A 16,573-nucleotide genomic window follows, 5' to 3' on the forward strand; every position below is an offset into this window, starting at 1 on the left:
GGCTGGAAGCCTCAGCGCAGGCGCAGAGGCAAACTAACTGGGCGGGAAAAGGAAGAGGAAGAGGAAGACTCTAGGGCCTGATTGGAGGAAAAGGAGGAAGTACAGTACCGTTTGGGATATGGGGGCGGGGCTGACTCCGTACTTCTCTTGGCTTTTTTTCTGCTTTACTTGAGCCCCGCCTATCGGGGAAAGCCCTGGGCGGAGTCAGATTTCTCCCTGAGGATGTTTGACGTGGCGTAGGAGTAGATAGAAAGGTGTCCACTAACCCCACCCCCCAAAAAAAAAAAAAAAAGGGGAATCGAATCAAGTTCTAGGCAACTTTTTAAACCAAAAGTTTCAGAGAAGATTTCTACCTGCATTGGTGGAAGGAGCGCCTCCTACGGGAGTTTCCTATATCAATGAGATCCTGGGTCCAGTCTCTGACCTCGATTAATGCAGGAGGTGGGGCCTCAGAGTCTATCCAAGTGCATCCTCCTCATTTTACAGATGGGGAAACAGATTGAGCGAGGTTGTGATTTATCACGCAGGTAATAACAATAGTAATAAAGCATTTATATAATATTTCAACGTTTTGCCAAGTACTTTGCAAATATCTCGTTTTATCCTGAAAACAACCCTAGATTGAAGATGTTATTGTCACCCCCCCATTTTACATAGGGGAAAACTGAGGTTAAGTCTTTTGCCCAACTTTCCCCTTATTCCTGATTCAGCAATCTATCCAGTGTGCCACCCAGCGGCCTTGATTAGGAACTACAGGTTATGAACCTAGGTCTGATGCGGAATCTAGTGTTTTCTCTGGATGAAAGCTTCTAGAATGGGTTCTGATAGCTGGGAAGAAATTGCTGGGATTTGGCAGCCTAGTACGCTATCAATCTGGGAAAGTAGTTCATAGTATGTCTGATCTGGAAGGCTCATGGAATTTTGAACTCCAGTAGACAATGAACATTCATTAAGCATTTTTATATTTAATTAAATTAAAATTTTTTATTATGCACATGGATATTAGTAATATAAGGATTTTAAAAATACAAATGATGTCTACTTTAAATTTTGTGCACTTACATGCTTTTCAATTAATTCTCATTCATTCTCAATAATATCAATGTCTTACTCTTAAGGCAGCAGCATTGAAATATTTTTAGTAGGAAAATGATAGTGTTCTAACAATAATAAAATGATCTTATAATAATAGCATTTATTAACATTACACTAATAAAATGAATGTAAAAAATTTAAATTAATATTTAATAATAATATTTTTACTATTCTTTTTTGGCAGTGTGGCTCAGTACCTGAATTTTAAGTTAGAGCAATGCTATTGCACATCAATATATTATGCTGAAATAAATGTGGCATATCATAGCATATAGATCTTATTGTTTTTTCTTTTAAAAAATGTGTTCTTACTACCTCTTCCCTGTTCCCACATTAATAATAATGATAATACAAACAACCAGAAAAATAAAGTTTTGGGTACATAGCTGTATAATCCAACAAGATAAATTCCCTCATTGGTCATGTTTTAAAGATATAAATAAGGTATGTCTTTTTCTTCATTTAAATCTCAGGAGGTAAGTGGCAGGTTACTCTCTCCTTCCTTCTCTTTTGTCTCCCCACTGCCTTTCTTTTGGTGTATCTTGTCTTCCCTCATTAGACTGTCAATTCTTTCTTTTTTGTATTAGTATCTCTCCCTCACAGTGCTTGTTACAAAGTGGGTGCTTTTTTGATGCTTATAAACTTACTGACTTTGCTCATATAGTCACTATCCTAATTTATACCCTGATAATCTTCCATTTAGACTATTTTAAATAATAGCTTCCTAATTGCTCTACTTCAAAACTCTTTCCTTCTCCCATCTATCCTTTACACAGTTGCCAAAATGATATTTCTAAAGCACAAATCTGATTGTCAGTCCTTCGCAAATAAAGCTTCAGTGGCTCCCTGAGATCAAATACAAATTTCTCCAAGTCGTCATATAAAGCCCTTCGAAATTTGATTCTGACCCATATTTCCAATCGTATTGTACTTTATTCCCTTTCACATATTCAGAAACTCATCCTAATACTACAGAACAAATATTACACATATAGTCTTCAAAATGCCATTTTTTTTTAAGGGAACTTTTTTTTTTTCATAATTATAACTTTTTATTGACAGAACCCGTGCCTGGGTAATTTTTTACATTATCCCTTGCACTCACTTCTGTTCCAACTTTTCCCCTCCCTTCCTTCACCCCCTCCCCCAGATGGTAAGCAGTCCTATACATGTTAAATATATCACAGTATATCCTAGATACAATATATGTGTGCAGAACCGAACAGTTCTCTTGTTGCACAGGAAGAATTGGATTCAGAAGGTAAAAATAACCCGGGAAGAAAAACAAAAATGCAAGCAGATGCAAGCAGTTTACATTCATTTCCCAGTGTTCTTTCTTTGGGTGTAGCTGCTTCTGTCCATCATTGATCAATTGAAACTGAGTTAGATCTTTTCTTTGTCAGAGAAATCCACTTCCATCAAAATACATCCTCATACAGTATCGTTGTTGAAGTGTATAATGATCATCTGATTCTGCTCATTTCACTCAGCATTAGTTCATGTAAGTCTCTCCAGGCCTCTCTGTATTCATCCTGCTGGTCATTTCTTACAGAACAATAATATTCCATAACATTCATATACTGCAATTTATTCAGCCATTCTCCAATTGATGGGTATCCATTCATTTTTCCAGTTTCTAGCCACTACAAACAGGGCTGTCACAAAGATTTTGGCACATACAGGTCCCTTTCCTTTCTTTAGTATCTCTTTGGGATATAAGCCCAGTAGAAACACTGCTGGATCCAAGGGTATGCACAGTTTGATAACTTTTTGAGCATAGTTCCAAATTGCTCTCCAGAATGGCTGGATGTATTCACAATTCCACCAACAATGTATTAGTGTCCCTGTTTTCCCACATCCCTTCCAACATTCTGCATTATCTTTCCCTGTCATTCTAGCCAATCTGACAGGTGTGTAGTGAAGTTGTCTTAATTTGCACAAAATACCTTTTTTTAAAAAATGTTTTTCTTAGACATATTATCTCTCATTTCTATGCCTTCTATTCCAGGGGTCCTCAAACTACAGCCCATGGGCCAGATGTGACTGCTGAGGACGTTATCCCCCTCATCCAGGGCTATGAAGTTTCTTTATTTAAAGACCCACAAAACAAAGTTTTTGTTTTTACTATAGTCCGGCCCTCCAACAGTCTGAGAGACAGTGAACTGTTCCCCTATTTAAAAAGTTTGAGGACCCTGGTCTATTTCTTCATGCTTATAGACCATACAGTTTCCATCCCATCTAGAACACTATTTAAAATAAAAATTTCATTTTTATTATTGACAAACATCAGTAATGATCTTGATATCAATATGACCTTAACCAACATCAACAAATTTGAACATTTACAAAAAAAGAAAAAGAATTAAATAAGCCATGAATCCCTGCTAAATATAGCTTTCTAAAAATGTGTCTCAAATTAAACATTGTAGTTTTAATACTCTTCTGCTTGTCTCTGGCCTCTTAACTTTCTTGTTTTAAAAATGATTGATTTTTTAAAATTCTTTTTTGTTATCACTATCAATACTTATCTATTCCCTTTTTAATACTTTGCCTTAAAAAAAGTTCTCCTTGGAATAAAGACAAGTTGGTGATGTTTGAAAATATATTTCATTCTGCACCTTTAGTCCTTCAAATATGCCAAAAGGTAGGAGCTTCATTACAATTGTGCATAGTAGATTTGCAGTTTCATGTGGATTTATCTTTTTATTTACTATGTTATGAAAGTTCTTTTATTTCATAAATTAAAAACATTAAGCATATATTTATATTAAAAATAAAAATAACTGATTTAGCCCTATAAATTGTTCTGACTCTTTTCATTTCACTCTATTTTATGGAGGTCTTTGTAGGTTTCTCTGACTCTATCCCTTTCTTCATTTCTTTATTTGGTATTCCATCCCCCCCACCCCCATACTTCCCAATTATATGCAAAAACTCCAACACTCATCTTTTCAAACTTTGAGTTCCAGATTCTTTCCCTTCCTTCTTCTATCTTCCCCCTCCCTCAGTGAGAAGACAAATTATAGGCTATACATATGTAGTCATGCAAAATGACCATAATAGTCATATTGTGAAAGAAAACAGATCTCTTCAAGAAAAATAAAGAAAAGTATGTTTCAATCTGGGTACAGAAAGCATTTATCATCACCAGTTCATCATCAGTTGTCTTGGATCATTGTGTTGCTCAGAATAGTTGTCATCAACAGCTGATCTTCATGGAAGTCTTTTCCAGATTTTTCTGAGAGCATCCTCATCATTTCTTATAGCTTAGTGGTATTCCATCATAATCACATACCACAGTTTGTTCAGCCATTCCCCGAATGATGGATATTAGCTCAGTTTCTAATTTTTGCCCCCAGAAAAGAGCTGCTATAAATGTTTTTGTACATATTGGTCCTTTTCTTTTTTGCTTTTTCATCTCTTGGGATATAGACTAGTAGTGGTAAAACTAGGCCAGAGAGTAGCCATGATTTTATAACCCTTTGGACATAATTCCTAATTGCTCTACATAATCATTGAATTAGTTCATAATTCTGCCAATAATGCCTTAATGTCTCATTTTGTTTGTCATTTTTCTTTTCTGTCCTATTAGCCAATCTAACAGGTATAAAGTATATCAGAATTGTTTTAATTTGCATTTCTCTAATATTGGGTTAGAGCACTTTTTTGACTATAGCTAGCTTTGATTACTTCATCTGAAAACTGTTTATATCTTTTGATCAATTATCAATTGGAAAATGGCTTGTATTTTTATAAATTCAAGTCAGTTCTCTTTACGTTTGAGAAATGAGGCTTTTACCAGAGAAACTAACTTCAAATTCTTTTTTTTTTTTTTTTACAATTACTATTGCTAACTGAATTTCCTTCTTCTCACTCCCCTTCCCCACAATTCATTCTATTTTCTCTCTTTTCACCTTGTCCCTCCTCAAAAGTGTTTTCTTTCTTGTTATCCACTCTTTCAATTTGCCCCTCCATCACCCTAACCTTTTTCCTATTCTCTTCCCCTCTTACTTTCCTTTAAGGTAAGATAGATAGATTTCCACACCCAATTGAGAATGTCTAATTTCCTCTTTAAGGCAATTTTAATTAGAATAAGGTTCACTTTCTCCCCATGCTTCCCCCCACTTCCCCTTCACTGTAAAAGGTTTCTCTAGTTTCTTTCTTTGTGAGATAATTTGCCCTGTTCTACCTCTCTTTCCTTTTTTTCTAGTATATTGCAATCTTACCCTTTGATTTTAATTTGTTTTAGATATCATCCCTTCACATTCAACTCACACCTATGCCCTCTTTTTAAATATATCCTTTTAACTTCCCTAATAACAAGAAAGCTTTTATGAATTACAAGTATCACCTTCTCATGTAGGAATGTAAATAGTTTAACATTATTAAGTCCTATGATCCCCGTCTTCTGTTTACCTTTTTATGCTTCTTATATTTGAAAATCAAATCTTCTATTCAACTCTGATCTCTTTTATCAAGAATGTTTCAAAGTCCTCTATCTCATCAAATATCCATCCCCCCCGAATTCCTCATTTCTTTCAGCAAATTAATATTACATTATATTTATAAGACTTTTTTCTGCTATTCCCCAATTTGTGGCTATTCACTTTGTTTTCAGTTTTTTACTAGAATAAAAGGTGCTATTGTAACTATCATTGTTCTTTTCCTCATTCTTTGGTCTCTTTGATGTATAATTCTAGTAAGAATAATATAATAGCTAAAATTCATATATGTCTCAAGATTTAAAAAAAAGGCTTTATAACATATTAGCTCATTTGATTCTCACAACAGCCCTATCAAGTAAATTCTATCATTATTCTCATTTCACAAATGAAAGATTTGAAGCTGAAGTGTCTCACTCTAAGTCAAAGCTTCTTAACCTTTTTTACTTTGTGACCCCTTTTTGCTTGAGAAATTTTTACATGGATAAAATAGGTATACAAATCAAACATTTACTGATAATCATTTTTTTGCAACTCTCATATTCAGTTATTAGATCCCATTTGGGATCGTGACCCATACTTTAAGAAGTTTTGCTCTAGATTTCATAATTAGTAATTATCAGAGATAAGATTTGAATCCAAATTTTCTTGACTCCAAGTACTATAATCTATCCAAAAAAAAAAAAAAAAAAAACACAACCTAGCAGTTTGAGTAGAGATCCATCACTGTGACATCATTATTTAGGATGGACTGAAGTAGGGAGAGTCTTGAGTCACAGAGAACAATTATTATAAGATTGTTGTTATCTGGATGAAGAATGACAAGGAACTAAATACAAGTGGTGAAGAGAAACTGTAGATTAAGTAAGATTTCATTATATTGGCATAGAGATAATGAAGAACTCAACATAAGTGGTAAAGAGAAATTGAAGATTTAGTATTGATGTCAAATTATCAAATTTCCTCACTGACCATTTTCCACTGACTTCACTGTATACTTGGTCTTTCACTTCTCTTATCAGGAAGTGGGGAGGCATGTTTCATCATGAGTCCTTTGGAATTGTGGTTGGTGATTATGTTCATCATGATTCTTATAAGTCTTTCAAAGTGGTTTGTCTTTATAATACTTTTGTCATTGTATAAATAGTTTTCCTGGTTCTGCTCATTTTACTCTGCAACAATTCCCAGGTTTCTCTGAAACCGTCTCTTTCATAACTTCTTATAGCACAATAGTATTCTGTCACATTTATATATCTAAATTTGTTAAGCCATTACTCAATTCTTGGTCATCACAAAAAGTTTTAAGTATTTTTGTATGTATTTATTTTGAGTTTGTTTTACTGAGGACCAATTCCTCCCTTAATCTCCCCTCCTAATTACTTTTCTTTCTTCTCTTTCTCTCCTATTTCCCTGTTAAGTGAAGTGTAAATCTGGCCTCAGATACTTATCAACTGGGTGACTTGGGCAAGTCATTTAACCCTGATTACCTGAGTTTCCTCATTTGGAGGATGAGCTAGAGAAGGAAATGGCAAAACACTTCAGTATCTTTGCCAACAAAACCCCAAATGGAGTCAGATAAGAGTTCAATATAACTGAATAAAAATCCAACAAGCCATTTATTCCTTAATCATCTTTTTCTTCCTATTTTCCCTTTCCTTTTCCCTTCTCTTTCCATTCTTCTTTTAAGATTAAGACAAAAACGGAACTATTCCTAACCCTTCAGTCTAATATGACTCCTATTATGACTTTCCTCCTTCTCCTATGATAATAAAGTTCCGAGAGGATGCCTGTATCTTTTCCCTATATTAGAATATAATCATTTTGTCATTTACAATTGTCCATTCATTTTTAATCTTTGAACATTGCACTTCAAAATTTCTATGCAGTTTTAGGATAAGATTTGAACGTAAGTCCTCCTGACTTCAGGGCTGGGGCTCTTTTATATGCTCCCTCTCTTTTATGATTTCTTAAAGATATGTTGATATGCTTTTTTGTTGTGTTCATGGCTTTTAGTTAGTACAGTAATTCTTAATTTTTTTTCTCCTTAAGCTATTTTCCAGGTCTGTTGTTGTTGTTGTTGTTTTTTGCTATGAGATATCTTACAATTAGTCTTTTGATTTTGTTTTAATATTTCTTATTATCTCATGGAGTTATTGGCTTCAATTTAGTCCATTCTAATTTTCGTAGAATCTGTGGCTTGGGTAAGGTTTTGTATGTTTTGTACAAAACTATTATATACTTCTCTAATTCTTCTCCCCTCCATATTACTCATTTTTCATTTTCCTCTCTAGATTTCTTGTTTAATTTATAAAAACATTTTGAAAATGTTTAAAAACTTTCTTGTTTTATTTCTTCTAGAAATTCAAGTTAAAATTTTGCCCTATCTGTAGTTTTCTTTGACTCTTCACTTAGAGATTTTTTTTTTCAGCACTGTGTCCATCATTTCTCTGATAGAAAGTAGGCAACATGATTCATATCATCTGGAGACATGGATGGTCTTACAATGTCACTAAAAAGTTAATGAAAATGTCATAAAACAATGGGTGAGATCGTTTAGCCAGTTGGGCCATTGAAATCAAGGATAGGATCATTGATTCCAATGACTTTCAAGTCCTTGATATTTTGCATTGTTATTATTTCCATTGCCTTTTTGTATAATTTTACAAGTCAACCAAGCACTGCTTTGGCAGATCCCACCAAAGAAAAAAATTCCCCTCCAGATTTTTATAGACAGAAAATGTTCATGAATTGTTTCAACGGGGGCAAACTGGTAAATGATTAACAAGCTCTGATGAGAAATATATGAATGACATACTTTTACAATATCTTCATTATTAACATTTCCTCCATCACTTTTAAAAAACTAAACAATCAACAAAACAATAAATCAATCCCCGATTTGTAGCATTTGCTGATTTCTGAGTAAATTCTGACACTGAAAATTTAATAAGTTAGCTCTGAGATGATATAAGCTGACTTTGGCAAAATCCTGGTGGTTACCAAAAATAATCACCAAAATTCTCATAATGATTGTCTTGGATCTTAGTCTGGTCAGCAAATAACACAGTTATTTATCAGACCTGTATTGAATGCCTTTGCCACTTGGTAGAACCAGTTAAGAGTTTGTGCTATGCTAGGATAGCCTTTAAGATACCAAGGTCATTTTTGTAGCATGATGAAGCATCAGAATGAGATTTCAGTGCTGAGTTACATAGACCTGTCCAGGCTTGCCATGTTAATATTGAGGGGACATTTCCTGTTCAAACCTCTGTTCTTATAGATTCAGATATGTGTAGCCAAAGAGATAACACGATGTGATCATGTATCATACCTCTCACCTCTTCCTTTTGCATTAGTTACTTTGGCAAGTCATTCAAATATTCTTTCTTGAGCTCTAATAAATTCGCCCAGAAGAGAAACTGAGTTATAGTAAGAATGAGGAGGCTGAGGTGAGGCCTATATATATCTAGAAGATGACTGTGCCAGTGGAAAGACTATATTGATTCTTTGTAATTAGTCAAAAGGAACAAAATAACAGTAATAATGTAGTCATCAATCAATTTTATAAAAAACAGCAGGGAAAACTCCAAAAATTTATGAAGGAAAAATATTTAGACAAATAGAAAAATATAAATCTTAGGCCCTCTTCTTTCTTAGGAAATCATAATAAGGTCCTGGGAATGAATTATATTTCCCAGAAATCCTAGGTGTATTGGCTATGAGCTTGACAAGCTAATTAGAGTTGGTAGGTCTGTTTCTTACAGGATCTTTTGGTAACAGGAATCATAGGGCAATATACTACATCTCTTTTTAAGGAACTGGTTATAACAATTTTTAAAAGTAGCTAAGATTTTGAACCATAAAGGATTGTGCATACAAAGGATACCTTACCTGGCCAAATCAACTTACTTTGCCCTGGCAATTTGAGTGAAAAGGAAGAAATTTTGTAAGCTTATAGGAAACCCTTCCCTTAAAAGGCTTTAAAGTCACATGGTTCCTTATGTAAACCTCTTGTGTTTATTCCTTCTTGCTCTTAGGTGAAGGAGACAGAACGATCCTGTGAAATTTGAAAGGTTGGAGGAGCCACACTGGATTTTGTGTGAGAAGACTTTATGACAAAGACCGTTGTGGCTACCTTAGCCAAGCTACAAAAAATACCAACACAACTCTGAGAAGTGAACTTTGGAAGTCTGTCCAAATCAACCTGGCAGCTGAGAAAGTAAGGAAGTGAAACTATTAGTGCATTTAGAAGTGAACTGTGGGGGATGAATGCTTAGGTGCCATATAAATGTTTATTTCCTTCCACTTCCTTTCCCTTCTCTTTAAGTGACCAGGATGCTATTTCATGGGAGGCAGGAGTCAGTCAAGTTCAAGGGAGAATTTTGTTGCCTTTTAGGGAAAACAAATTCTTATCGTTGGGGGGGGAATTGGGGAAGGATGGGAAAGAAGGGAGTCCTATCCTGTTTTGCAATAACAAGATTTGGAAAGCTGAATGGATCCACTCAAAATCCTGTTGGGTTGAGAGGTGGTTGGCTTTAAGTGCATTTTCCAGTTTGGCAACCAGAAGAGCTTTGAAATTTTCTAATTTAAGGAAGTTATTAAGTTCTCTACTTGTTACTATAATAGTGTTATATTTTTTCAGTACTTCTTTACGGGTAGTTGTGAGTTAAAAGAGTTTACATTTACTTATTCAGTTCCAGAGCAGGAATGGATTTGCCGATGTGTGGTTCAGACAGCATTTAATAAAAAAAAGCTGGAGAGATATCTAGAAGCAAAGCAAAGTTTATTACACGTTCTAGCGAGAACCAGGCATCCCACCCATCAAGCAGACAATCGAAGGGAGGAAGCACCGTAGGGGGCAGGGTCAACACTTTTTATCCCTAACGCAAATATCCCCTCCCACCACTGACCCTCATCCTTATTGGCTGAGGATCTCACATTCTAAACACAGGAACTACCCAAGAAATTGAACTTGACCAATAAGTACATAGTTGCCCATATTTGACCTAAACAGAAAGACACTGATGTCATAGGAGGATAACAAGGGGACTTAAGTATTAGTCCCGCTTAGGAGGATATCAGGGAGGGGAATTTAGGGTTAGGGTTTGACTTAATGCTTAAAGTCCTTCAGGCCTACTCAAACTTTGAAATAGATGAAGCCTTATTCGATTTTCACAACTGTCTTGAAAGATCTCACCTCATCTCATTCACCGAGATCAGCAGGATAGCAGTGAGTATAAAGAGAAGAGCTAGCAGAAAAGCAACTTTTTGTGGTGTAAATTGTTCTTTAAGGATTCAAGGATATCAAAGCCTGCAGTTTAGTTTTGTGAATTGTCATGACCATAGGGATTAACCTCACTCGTGAATCTCTGTTAAAATTTTAAAGTATACATCTGTTCTCTTTTACACTCACTCATATTATCTTATGCTAAAATCTTATTTGTAAATCTCTATTATTACTGTGTATCCCTTCTATTGATTGACTATGATATGATTATTTTGTCTTTTTAAAAATTACTAAGGACTGAGATAGTAGAGGGGAAGACATGCATCCAGTTTGGGAAGAGATGTTTATCATTCTGTTTTTGCTATATTTTATGATTGAATAAATTTTATATCCTTATGGCTAAATACTTTTTTTTATGTTTAAGAGTTAATGTTTTCATTGTGAATGATTTTGTATCAATAGGAAACACATTGGTAGGTGTTCATGAACTACAGTGTCAGGTAGTTGAAGTGATTGCCCTACCAAACAGATCTACCCTGGGACTCTGAGAGAGTTTGAAAAAAAAAAAAAAGTGGTGTTTGAGCTGAATCTTGAGGGAAACCAGAAATTGTCATCAGAGTTGAGGAAGGAAAGCATTCTAGGAATGGTGGAAAGTTAATACAAAAGAAATTGGTATAAGAAATGGAGTGCTGCATTTGAGGAACAGCAAGTAAGTTCATCTGGCCAGATACTAGATTGAATGAGGGGTAAAAATCGTAAAAGGAATGTGTAACAAGAGTGGAAAGAGTTTGGAAGCCAAGTACTAAATGCCAAATAGAGGAGTTTATTCAATTTAACATGGCTATCCATCTACTTTAGAAATATCACTTTGGTAATTGGGTAGAAAATGGATTGAAAAGTGAAGGAACTTAAGGCAGGAAGACCCATTAGTTGGCTACTGCAATAGATCAAGCAAGAGGTAATCAAGAGTTTGAACCTGGTGATTGCTATAAGATAGGCATGAGTTGTTTTGAAGATTGAATAGATAAGATTTGTCAACTGACTGACTATGTGGGGTAAGGATGACTTGGGAGATTGTAAACGTAGATGATTGGAAAGATGGTAGTGCCCTCAATAGTAATTGGGAAATCCAGAAGAGAAGTTTTGAGAGAAATATAATGAGTTCTGCATTGACCCATTTATATGAGATGCCTAAAGACTATTTAGATAGGTATTTCCAATAACCCTTTGGTGATATGGAAATCTCTTCAGGAGGGAGACTAAGGCTTCCATATAGATACCAGAATCATCTTCATAGAAATGCTAAATCCATGGTAATTAATGAGTAGTTCTACCAGGGTCCTAGAAATCTTCATCTTCCTAGGAGAATAAAAGGCAGATAATGCTTAATATGTATTTCTGTCTCAGTTTATGGGCTCCTGTGAGTCCTTTGTGAGAATAATGTGAAATATTTTAAGTATTTGCTAATGTATGCTTTTGAGTCTTTTGTGTTTTAAGTATTTGTTTTGTGGTGTAGGAAATAAGTATCTGTTCTGTATCTGATTTACTTTATACATTGAGAATCTTTCCAGAAGGGACCTTGTTAATTACTTTTGTCGAGATCCTAGACACAAATGTTTAACAAACTTTTTCCCAGACCTCTCTTCTCAGGTAGGGGTATAATGAGCCAGTAGTGAGTTAAGGAAAAAAAAAGCCTGAACTTTCTCATTTTAGGGTAAAACTCCCTCAAGATATGAATCTGTGTTTCTTGAGTCAAGGGTTGGGACCCTTTGGTGAGAAGTAGGGTAATATTACACAGAATGTGTAGATCTCTACATTAAAAATGTGCAATAAGGCTGTCAAAATAATGGTTGTAGCCAGTATATATTTTAGAGGATAAAAAGATAGAGAAATTCTATAAAAAATGAAAAAAATACTTTGATTTGATTTGATTTAATACTCAATAATTTCAATAAAAATGTGAACAAAGGATGACTGTATTAAATGTGTTTAAAAACATGGTTCAGGAGTTAGAAGAAGAGGGAGCAGATACATATAAACTAAAAAGAAATTTTATAGCCATATATGATAAATATATTTTCTTCAAGACAGTCAGGAGATGGGGGCAGCTAGGTGGCACAGTGGATAGAACACCAGCCCTGAAGTCAGGATGACCTGAGTTCAAATTTAGTTTCCAGACACTTAATACTTTCTGGCTGTATGATCCTGGACAAGTCACTTAACCTCAATTGCCCTCAGCCCCCCCCCCAAAAAAAAAAAAAAAAAAAGACAGTCAGGAGATATTTGACATGGTGAGTCTCAAATATCAACACACAGCAAAATGAAATTGATTTTATTTTTACAGATGGGAGATAACTACATATTGATATGAAAATCAGTTAGGCTGTCTGTGTGTAGTTAAAGCACCAACTCATTAGAATAAAGATCAAGATAAGTACTAATCAAGAATAAACAATAATAACTTAAAGAAGACAGGGTATGCAAGTGAGGCAATTTCAACTTGACCTAAAACAAGCTGTTGATGCTGAAAAATAGGAAATGGATAAAAGAATATTATTTCTTGGGGAGGTTTTAGTGATGTAAATTGATTACTCCATGAGGATATCAAGCAGATGCTCAGATTTTCTTGCCAAGCAATGAAATAGGGCAGCCAACGATAATACTACTTTAGAATGTTTAAACTCGTTTGTATAATTTTATTGAGAAAAATACTAGAAAACTCTAAACAACATCAATTCATAAAACAGCAAGAATCAGTGGAGGAAAAAACATTTTTAGAGAAAGCTGAGATCATTTAAAGATGAAACTGGAAAGAGGGTAACAGGAAAAATAGACAAAAGATCATAAAGATTAATTTTTTTTAAACCACAAGATTTCTTCTTCTATTAATGACAGTAAAGTCACTGCATTTTGACTGAGTACCATAGTCCCCTGTGAAGATGGCAAAAGAAGAAAGAATTCTATTGGTGTACTTAGTATAACACAAGGGAAGACCATGCCATGCCAGAGATGTCAATTTTGAGAGTATTAAAGTACTTATTTTTTTTGGGGGGGGTGAGGCAATTTGGGGCAAGTGACTTTCCCAGGATCACACAGCCAGGAAGTGTTAATTATCAGGTTAAATTTGAACTCTGGTCCTCCTGATTTCAGGGCTGATGCTCTATCCAGTACACCACTAGCTGCCTAAACTACTTATTCTTAAAAAAATCTGAAAGGAGAGATATTATGATTCTTGGGGAAAAAATCATGGGTGGGCCTATTAAAAGTCCTTAACAAAAAAGATTATTGAAAAATCATCAATAATCAACAATCCAAAAGTCTTTTTTCCTATTTCTACAAAATCTTTATGGGAATAGTTCACACATGAACCAAATACATCTTTCTTGAAAGTATAGGAAAGAATACATGTTTAAAATTGTTTTACAATACTATATGATGATCAATTCTGATAGATGTGGCTCTCTTCAACAATGAGATGAACCAAATCAGTTCCATTTATTCAATAATGAATAGAACCAGCTACACCCAGCGAAAGAACTCTGGGAAATGAGTGTGAACCACTACATAGCATTTCTAATCCCTCTGCTTTTGTCCACCTGCATTTTTGATTTCCTTCACAGGCTAATTGTACATTATTTCAAAATCCGTTTCTTCTTGTGCAGAAAAATAACTGTATGGATATGTTTACATATATTGTATTTAACATATACTTTAACGTAAAAAAAATAAAATTGTTTTAACATATAATGGAAAAATAAAGTATTTTTACTTTCCTCATTATTTGGTATTTTTTCCAGTTACACTAAAAGAAACTTTATCATTTGTTTTTAAAATTAAGTTTCAGATTCCTAAATCTTTCTTGTGCTTTCTTTTTTTGATAATATGCTGAACTTGAAAGCAGGTTTTTTTAGCCCTGAAGGTAGATCTCTTCTATTATTCCACACTGCCTCTTTATAGTTTGGATATATCACCAAATCCATTGCTCATCTAAGTGTTAGCTCAACTGCTACCATCATGGATAACATTTTTTATCATAAGTCCTGTAGAGTTATCTTGGATCACTGCACTGCTGAGAATAACCAAGTCAGAATAAAATATTATCAAAAAAAGAAAGTACAAGAAAGACTTGGGATTTAAAAAAATATATTTTGTTTATTTCTTTTGTCTTTTATATCATAGTCACTTAACTCTACGCTTCCATCACAATTGAATCCAATGTTGCGATAAAGAAAAACAATTGAGTAAAAACATTCAGCACAGGGACAAAATCTGGCAATGATATTATGCCCTTATACTTCCCCAACTTTCTGTCTTTGTGATGGTGGTGATGGTATGTGACAAAGAAAAACAAATAAGCAAAAACATCTGATACTAAGATTGTGTCTGTCAATTTATATGATATTTTATAGTGGGCTTTCACTGCTTTATTATGATGGGGGAACATGCTTCTTTTACTTTCTTTTCTCTGGAATATTCATGACTTGTCCAAGTGCTCAGAGTTCAATTTCCATTAGTTTCTTTAAGTTATTCTCCATGTTCACAGTTTAACAGCACTATTCTTTTAAAAGGTCAAAGAAGAAGAAATATTGAGGAAGACAGAGGTTTGTCACCTATATGAATTGGACAATTAAAAAGTAGATTCTCATTTGGGTTTCTGAAAGTGGAATAAAAGATTGAAGCAACCTTGAATTCTCATATACATACATACACAAGGATTAGGGCAAAGAGTTCCATGTAGTTAGATCTCATGGATTGTGGATACCTACCTGTCTATACATTAAAAGTTTCATAACTATAAGCATTGTTTTAATTATTGCATATATTTTTTCTTATTTCTGCTTATTTTCCTCCATATCCATTCTTAAAAATCTTCCCAGAGAAGAGAGGAGAGAACATGGAGGTAACTAATGTAGACGGCTTTCTTTAGAAGTTTAACCAAGAAATGGAGGAACTTTTAAGGTAAAGCTAACAGGGTTGGTAGAAAGTTTTTGCTATTGTTTTAAGGATGGACAAGACATGAATGTATCTCTCTAGACAGCAGAGGAGGGGGGCACAATAAGGTGATAATGAAAAATGATGAAGATTAGACTTTCTTGTTTCTTGATCTGTAAAATGAGAGATATGGGCCACATGACCTCTGAGATCTCTTCTGAGATCTAAATCTATTGTCTAAATAATATTTCTTTGAAATATAAATACATTTATATTTGTGTATATATATATATATATATATATATATATATATATATATATATATATACACATAAGGTACTACCATGGGAATAATGACAAGTTAGTGAATGGTCCAGAGTCATATAGGTAGTATATGTCAAATGCTGAACTTGAAAGCAGGTCTTTTTAGCCCTGAAGGTAGATTTCTATTCATTATACCACAGTGCCTCTTTATAGTTTGGATATATCACCAAATCTCTGGCTCATCTAAGGCTTAGTGTAAATGCTACCATCATTCTGAAACATCACTTAATCCCTCTAGTTGGAAATAATTTCTCCCTCTATGAATCTCTCATACCACTTTGTAACTTTTTCTTAGCTCTTTTTTCTTATTACAGTTATCTATGTATGTATTTTGTGAGCTTCTTAAGAAGAGTGACAATGTTATTCATCTCATTGTCTTTCCTTCCAAACCCACTGCCATACTGAACCTGCCTCTTTCTGTCAAGCCATTTTATATTAGCATTTATTTAGTGCTTTAAAGTTTACAAAACACTTCACATTATTTGACTTATTTGATCCTCCCAGGGAGGTAGATGCTATTACTATTATTTTCATTTTATCTGGGAACTGGGAC

At 34.3% G+C, this 16,573-nt stretch overlaps 1 long non-coding RNA gene across 1 annotated transcript; it reads left to right on the forward strand.

Annotated features, from left to right (window-relative positions):
• Positions 1-2: 2 nt before the first annotated feature.
• On the forward strand, positions 3-15,818 carry LOC116423282. The gene is made up of 3 exons (XR_004233833.1): positions 3-527; positions 9,575-9,756; positions 15,642-15,818. It is a non-coding gene; the product is annotated as an uncharacterized LOC116423282 (long non-coding RNA).
• Positions 15,819-16,573: the final 755 nt, after the last annotated feature.

The sequence above is a fragment of the Sarcophilus harrisii genome, chromosome 4 (assembly GCF_902635505.1).
Source record: "Sarcophilus harrisii chromosome 4, mSarHar1.11, whole genome shotgun sequence".
NCBI classification, from domain to species: domain Eukaryota; kingdom Metazoa; phylum Chordata; class Mammalia; order Dasyuromorphia; family Dasyuridae; genus Sarcophilus; species Sarcophilus harrisii.